General features: G+C 42.2%; 1 protein-coding gene and 1 long non-coding RNA gene across 8 annotated transcripts in view; one reads left to right on the top strand and one right to left on the bottom strand.

Moving 5' to 3' along the window:
- PTPRG (protein tyrosine phosphatase receptor type G) overlaps positions 1–8,327 on the bottom strand; it is a 558,127-nt gene that overhangs the window by 58,191 nt on the left and 491,609 nt on the right. The window lies entirely within an intron of this gene.
- The window catches only part of LOC308581683, a 114,111-nt gene that overhangs the window by 77,391 nt on the left and 28,393 nt on the right, over positions 1–8,327 (top strand). The gene's annotated exons all lie outside the window — the stretch shown is intronic.

The following is an 8,327-nucleotide window of genomic DNA, read 5'->3' as shown; positions in this document are numbered from 1 at the left end:
ACATGTGACATGTGAAAAGTGTGATGAAGAACATTTGCACTAGAACATTTCCAATTAGTCCCTTCACCCAAACATGCAGGTGTGGGTGCAGGTCCATGAGAAACTGCACAGGAACTTGTTTCAGCAGGTACATTAATGGTGTCTTTCTTGCTAGTACTGCAATAAGCTAACATCATACCATGATGATGAGCACCATATATGGTACGGCATGTGTGGGGAACCTTTGGCCCTCCAGATGTTGGTGAACTACTACTCCCATCATCCCTGGCCATTGGCCATGCTTGCTGGGGCTGAGGGGATTTCAGAAACATCTGGAAGGACAAAGATTCCCCATACATGGGATTGGAAATGCTTCTCAGCACATCTCTACCCAGCCTCCTCCTTCCCAAGTGCTCCATTCAGATATGCTCAAAATGTAGTGGCAGATAGTAAAGACAGGATAGATTCAAGCTCAAAATGAATCTCAAATCAGCAACCCTTATAAGTAATTTCAACTCGAAAACAGCCCAAAATCTGACACTGGAAGCTTTGTACCACTCACTCTGGAATATATCTATAATGGATAAAATTACACATAATTTGAGATTTTGACAAGAACTAGACCCTCCAGACACTTTTTATATGATTTGGCTTTCTTTTATGACATATATAGCAGAACCAAAGCTTTCAAGACAAACCTTGTCACAAGCCTGGCAAATTTGGAACTAAACTTGATGAGCTGATAGCACCAATAGTCTTTACTCGGATTTTGCTATTTTAACTCATGTGCAACTACTCATTCTACGTGCCTATTTTATAGTTTCATTTTTCATCTTTTAATTTTTGTCTGTTGCTGTAATTGTGCTCTCTGTTTCATATGCATTTTAAAGTGAAATAATAATAATAATAATAATAATAATAATAATAATAATAATAATAATAATTTATTTATACCCCACCCATCTGGCTTAATTAATAAATATTTATACCCTCCCCATCTGGCTTTGTTAATAAAAAAAACTTCAGTAATAAAAATCAGTAACCCTTAATTTCATTATCAGAATATCTCAACATAGCGGATTTCAGTAGAGTGTTGTATCATTTCAACTCAACAACAAAGTCTTTGCAGGGGCTCAGATAGGAAGGAGCCACACACAAAGACATGGCTACCTCAACAGGCCCAAGGCCAGCTCCTGAGGGTGTGGGCTGAGCTGTTCTTTGTTCATGAACTCACTGGGAGGTGTCCTCCAAAGCCCTCCCTCCTTACCCTCATGAAGCCTTGCCTCTTGACACCCAAGACCCATTTTGATCCCTGCTTCCTTCATTCCTTCCCTAGCATCCAGTTTTGTTTTGCTTTGGTGGTGATGTTGGTTAACCGAGAGTAATAAATAATAAGCACAAACAAAACTAACACCCCCCTGCAATACTAATATAATATAGTTTGAAATCAAGTCCATTTGGAATTAGAAGAACTTAAATTGGACCTATTGTCTACTCTGCCAATGAGTCCTAATAATCTATTTATTATGATGAGCTCAAGGTACTTGAGGTATCTCCTCAGAAGACAGAACGTTTTCAATGACTGCATTTGAACAAGCACCCAGATCCACGTGGAACAGAAGTATACAGTTCCAAACCGAGTGAAATACTTTTAGACTTCAAGAAAGAATTCCACAATCTCATAGCTGAAATGGTATCCATTCTCCTTTCCAATTCCAGGACAATCCAGACAGCCCACACATGTTTTCTGCAAATTACTGAGAACTCTGTTGTCTTTGAAAGAGACTAGTGTGCTCAGTGAAGCAGTCCCACTATTCTCTCAGCACAGCCTTCCTAAACCCCATATGCTTTATTTCTTGGCTGGCTTTCCTCAGGGAACAATCACTGTGTGAGATCTCAGACACCAGACAGGCCATTGTGAAAAGGAATTGTGGGTATGGGCAAAAGGGAACTGCGGGTGGGTGGGACTACCACCAAAAGTCTTTGAGGGAAGATCCTCCATCACTAAATGGTGGTTGTGGTTGTTTTAACTCAATGACATTAACCAATTTACAACATTGAGTATTGCCAAGTGTTCTGTCGGAGTACTACAGATGTGAACAAGGTTTAAAAGGGCAGATGCATATACCCATATTCCAGGCAGTGGCGTAGCATGGGTTGTCAGCACCCGGGGCAAGGCAAGTAATTTGCGCCCCCTAACCCGTGGATTTGCGCCCCCTAACCCTAACCCCCAGATGTTGCGCCCGGCCCCTCCTGCACCCCCCACGCTACGCCACTGATTCCAGGTATAGGGCAGTATGTAAATTCAAGGAAGAAGAAGAAGAAGAAGAAGAAGAAGAAGAAGAAGAAGAAGAAGAAGACGACTTCACTGAATTTCCTGACTTTAGAGAGCAGTGTATGTTTACAAATGGAAACTCCTCCTCAGGTACCAACTCCTTTGCAAGCAGAAAAACAATAAAATACCACCAATAAATAAAAGGGATATGTGATATGTAGAAAAACCAGTGGTGTGCTTCTCCACCAGCAAGGTGGCTCGATGGACTTCCTATGCTCCCGCTGTTGCTTCAGAGCAGCTAGTATTCAGAGGCTCATTGCTTCTGAATATGCATGTTAAGTTTAGTTATCATGACTCATAACTGCTGTCCCTGAATTTGCCTAAATGCCTTTTAACGGCATCTAATGGCCATTGTTGAGAGTGAGGGAGACTGTGTTTGTAGGTGGGTGCTTTAAGCATGGGTGAATATGTGCATGTATAGGTTGAATTCATCTGTGTGGGTGCTGAGTGAGTGGAAGGGTACTGAGTGGAATCTTATTTTGTGGATTTTGACGTTTTATTGTTTTTATATGGTGTTTTTCATTTTTTCTTGGATTGCCTTGTAAGCTGCTTTGTGATTTGTCTTTTGCTTTTAATGAAAAATGGTATATAAAAACTAGAAAGCAATAATTGCCACACCTTGCCGCAGTGAACGGCCAAATTATACGTTGGGCATCAGCAGTAAGGCCCCAGTATTGGCCCGAGGGAGCTGTACGAAACTTTACCTGCTGAAATTGCAGCATGCAGGGCAAGCCACTCTTGGGATTCTGAAATAAACTGCCTGCAAGTTACAGGGAAGTTACAGGGAACCAGGCAGAGGGCCTTCTCGGTAGTGGCACCCGCCCTGTGGAACGCCTTCCCACCAGATGTCAAAGAGAAAAATAACTACCAAACTTTTAGAAGACATCTAAAGGCAACCCTGTTTAGGGAAGCTTTTAATGTTTAATAGGTTATTGTATTTTAGTGTTTTGTTGGAAGCCACCCAGAGTGGCTGGGGGGACCCAGCCAGATGGGTGGAGTATAAATAATAAATTATTATTATTATTATTATTATTATTATTATTATTATTATTATTATTATTAGTGCTATGGATGTACAGATGTGGCCACATAAAGCAGATAACTTTGAATTTTTAAAACATCTGCTCCACCCACAGGCATAGAAGAGACAACAACAACAACAACAACAACAACAAGAACAGACAGGCCGCAACTTCTCAGGAAGTATTTGCATCCTAGAAGTGCAACTGGGGCAGATCAAGGCCAACTCCAAAATGACCAAAAGACCAGCATGTGTGAGCCTCACTGAAGTAAATGGAGGCTATAGAGAAGCAATGATTGGTGAAGTTCATCTCAGGACGACACCTGCCAGCAGTCTGCAAAGCATTAGTTAGGGTCATCAGTCACTGACTTTTATGAGCAAATCATGTGGGCTCGGGCAATTATGAAGCCCACAAAGAGAAAGCCCACATGAACAACCAATCTACTGAATATTCATGAACTCCCAGCCTGCCTGTGTGATATTGCACTCATGTGAGAGAGCATCTGTGAGCATCTCCTTCGCAGAGGACACAATGGGGATGAAAATATCACCTTTTTTTGACAGGCTTTTGCTGCAAGGGTCTAGCTGAAAGCTTCCAGAAGGAAGATCCAGCAGGCAGCAGAAGGACATCAGAATGGGAATACTATTGTGCAATGAAGTGCCAAAGCAGTTCATATATCATGTATGTTGGTATAGTTGCACTTATGGCAAGGCTGACAGCCCTCCTACTCTGACTACCTCACTTGGTAGAGCGTGAGACTCTTAATCTCAGGGTTGTGGGTTAAAGCCCTACGTTGGGTGAAAGATTCCTACATTGCAGGGGGAGAGGTGGACTAAATGATCCTTATGGTGCCTTCCAACTCTACAATGTCAAGGATTGAACCTGAAACCTTCTGCTTCCGAAGTATGTATTCTACAATCTACCATACTCTTGTATATATTTCACATACATTTTATTGGCTTGACAGAGTATTCTGGGAGCGTAGAAAGTTTATTCTATGGGCAGGTCTAAAACTCAAGTGGATTCTGAGCAATCAGACTAAAATGTCACAAAGCTATACTTTTAGTCTTCTTTTTCACCTTGACTAGTTGTACAAACGTGCAGGGAACATGTATTTAAGAGTAATTAATCTGGGATAAGTGATCTTCAGTATACCTCACTCTGTAGATTCAATGGCATAGAGTGTAATGCTATAGACACAGGATCACATGCCCCACATCAATTAATCAAAACAGCTTCCTGTTTCCATAGTATGCAGTACAGTAATGCAGATTAAAAGCAAATCAACTGCCCTTGCTGTACTCACCATTAGAGTGGCTAAGAGTGGGGGGGGAAAGGAGTATGGAATCAGAGAGAGTTGGTTATTCAAGATGAATTGAGTACAAGCATGTGATGCACTTCCATGTTCTATTTATCATCAGAGCCGCAGCTTTAGCTAATATATACATAGGCATCGCAAAACAAGCAGAACCACTTCTTTAAAATCAAGGCTCTTGCAGTGTAAAGTTTTTCCCATTAAATAGCCTGGCTGAGCTGGCAAAATCAGGATTCTTGGAGGGAGGGTGATACTTAAGTCTGCCACTGTAGAACCAAATGAATGCTCAGGTGGCCAGTGCCATAATGCATTTACATGGCTCTCTGACTACAAATTAATAGTGGGATAAATCCAGCACACAGCTCTTTCCTCCATCTTGCCAACACCATCCCCTGAGAATGGCAAAGGAAATTGTGAAACCTTATTTGGGATGACACACAAGGTCCTCTAAGAGTAATTATTCTCTCTGTGACCTCTGGCAGGGCTGGAACAAGTGAGGCTTCCCCCCTCCATGTATTTAATCAATACTTGGAACATCTGTGCAGGTTACACTCAGTGGTGAGTGAAAAGCTTTTGACATAAGGGATTTATGAAAACGAAGAAAAAGGAGGAAGAGGATGTGCTCTATGGACTACAAATTAACCAAGAAGGTGGGATTTATTTTAAAAACTTTTAAATGTTTATGCTCAAATTTAAAACCATTTTAAAGGAGTTAGCATGCCTGACCTAAAACACAACTGGTGAAATCCAGTGGAGTCCATTCACTAGCAGAAAGGACTTCTGTTTGTAGGAGGAGGCTTCTGTCCCCCCCCCCATGACCCCCATGTGGGACCTTTTGGAGGGGTGCTGACAAGAGGAATGGGAAGTCCACTCACATAATGTTGGATGTTGTCCAAACGGAACGGAGTTATTTAATGAATGAAGGTGCTTTATTTTGAATGCATATCCTAAATCTTGTTTATGACAGTTCTGCATGGTGGGGCGCAGAACTGTGGGGGTGGGGCATCCCCCTAAACACTTAAATTAATAAATGCTAGGCTTTTGGGTTATTGGTGATATGAAGGCAGAATATAAGCTGCAAAGGAATTCCTGGGTAGCCTGGCTAAACTTCTAGCACCTGGTGTGACCAGAGACTGGAGATTTGGAAGGTTGCCAGGGTAACTGCTCTGGGAGGAGGGCAAGAGATTTCTGGGAAGAAGAAAGGGTGAGATCCATCTTGGTGAGGGGCAAGGAAGGACTGCCTGCAATGCTTTGGGTCATGCTATAAGATCTGGACTCCCTCCATGAAAACTGAAGGTGTAAATATGTGAATAAAACCGTATTTCTTAAAGCACAACAGCCTCTACTGTGTCTTCTGTTATCCAAAGGGACACAGACCCTGTGTGTGCGTCTGAGATCCCATGTGCTCTTGCCATGGCTTGGCATAGAGAGGGACAGGAGCCGGCTTTTGTAGCAACATTAATACTATCCACAATACTGTCCCAGAGATGTGTGTGGAGATGTCTGCTGCCTTTGGGGGAGTTCCTGGCAGCTTCCCTGCAGAGGGAAAATGCACAGTCAGCACAGTATCCATTGTGTCACTAGAATCATGCTCCTGGCTTCCATTGTTTTTTAACCAGCAAGTGGCAAAGTACTGGGGCAGCTGAGAAACACTAGGGCATCTGGTGGTATTAAAAAAAAATGTAATACATCAGTTCAATTTAGAATTAAATTCCACTATTTATGGTTAGGTTTCTGCTGATTTGCATTGAGAAATGATCCCCATTCCCCCCAAGGTATGCTTAGGTACACAACATTTCTGGCCGCAGGCCTGTCTTCCAACTCTGCACATAACCCATAATGAATTACAAACACCCTATCTCCCTATCATTACAAGGGCCATGTAGATACCAGATGTGCTATTTAAGGGCAGGAGGCAGATAGTCTAGGCTCCTTCTGTTATTCCATCCACTGAGATCTATGAAATCAGCCTGGAAGTCATAGGCTATATGAGGCACTTGTTCAGTATTTTTAAGCAGAGAAAAAACACATACTACAAATTCCAAATGGAGTAAGGAAGAACAGCTTGGCGCAGTTTCTCAACTGATGATTATACAAACTTTGTAAGAGGTCATAAAATGTGTCGGATCAAAAGAGAGACCAAGTCAAATCACCTTTGTGCAAAGTATTTGCAAAAGAGAAAAATGAGAGAGGGAGAGAGAGAAGAGGGGTGGGCAGGAATAATCAAGGACACCTTTGAAGTTTCAAACCCAGTCCCAAAATACAGCAAGTCAGACTGTTGAGGGGAAAACATTTGTTATGCAGAATGTCTGCAAAATCAAGGCATATCGAAACATCTGAAGCGTTAGAATTAGGAATTTGCAGGAGCTCCTAATTAGGCAGCAAAGTTCTAGACTAGAGCATTAGAATAAAGGAGACTTTTAAATTCAAACAGGAGTAATGACTGAAATTATAGGAACAAAGAGAGCTAAGCTTCTTAGCCTGAGGAATTAGCATGAGGAAGAGGCTGTAGCTCACTGAAGGTACCTGTGATTTGCATGCAAAAGGTCCAAGCTTCTCAGGACTGGGAAAAGCCTTCTGTCTGAAACCCTGGAGAACCACTGCCAGTCGGAGTAGACAAAAGTAAGCTAGATGTAACAACGGCCTGACTTGCTATAACCCAGCTTCTGATTTTCCTATCTTTTATGAGATGTGAAAATATGGTTACGCCCACCTGCCCTGATACGTATGTAGAAGATGCCTAACGCTGATAGAATATCAAGGCAAAGGAAAACTTGATTTCAGAAGAGCACATGTTTTGGGCCAGTTTAAATATACCATTTGTAGTGGTGACCCATCTGAAGAGGGTGACATTCCTTCCTGTGTGCCACTCCACTGCATGCCACCTTAATATGACATCACCAGCATCCCACCTGCATGCCACATGAATATGACATCACCAGCACCCAAAGCTACATGTAATACTAACACATGAGTGGACAAGCATGCAGGAAAATGATTTCAAACATGACTCTCTGCATACGAATTGCTTGCAGCAACTATGGACAAATGTGTGTGGACAGGGCAGTCTTCAAATGTGACTCGGAAAGAAGTTCAGAAAACGTAGCTTTTAAGATACGAAACCACCTAAAACCTAAATTATCTGGCAATACAGGATTGTGGCCTGAAATAGCTAAGTTCCTTCCTCTCCCTCCTCCCTCAGACTAGCAGAAAATACAATTCGTTTGAACAACATGTCAAAGCAACACAGCAGTTTAGAAAACTCGGAAAATGGCCAGCGCAAGTGATTTTCCATGCACAGGCAAACCTTGTCACAGGAGCACAAGATGTTCAGGGCAAGATAATTTCAGTTGACTAACAAATGAGTCATTTATATTTCAGCGAGGCGTGTGGGGGAATATACAGTGTTTAATTAACATCCCCTTTCTAGCTTCGGAACAGGGTTTGCTTCCCCCAACCCCTCTGTAATACCTCCTCCCTGTGTCAATACACCAAGGAGAGGCAAAATTTGTAGGGGAGACAATGCATACTCCGTTAGAGTAATACAGAATCTAAATGATGGTGTATGAAATTTAGAAAGTGTTTGGCGGGCGGGGTGCAATAGGCTCCTGACTCCAAATTAGGCCCCACTATACTACAATCACACAAGGCTGATAACCAGTGTGCTGACAATCTG

The sequence above is a fragment of the Podarcis bocagei genome, assembly GCF_964188305.1.
Source record: "Podarcis bocagei genome assembly, chromosome: 2".
NCBI lineage: Eukaryota > Metazoa > Chordata > Lepidosauria > Squamata > Lacertidae > Podarcis > Podarcis bocagei.
Note: the sequence above shows the minus strand (reverse complement) of the source record. Positions and strands in the feature narration are given on the sequence as shown.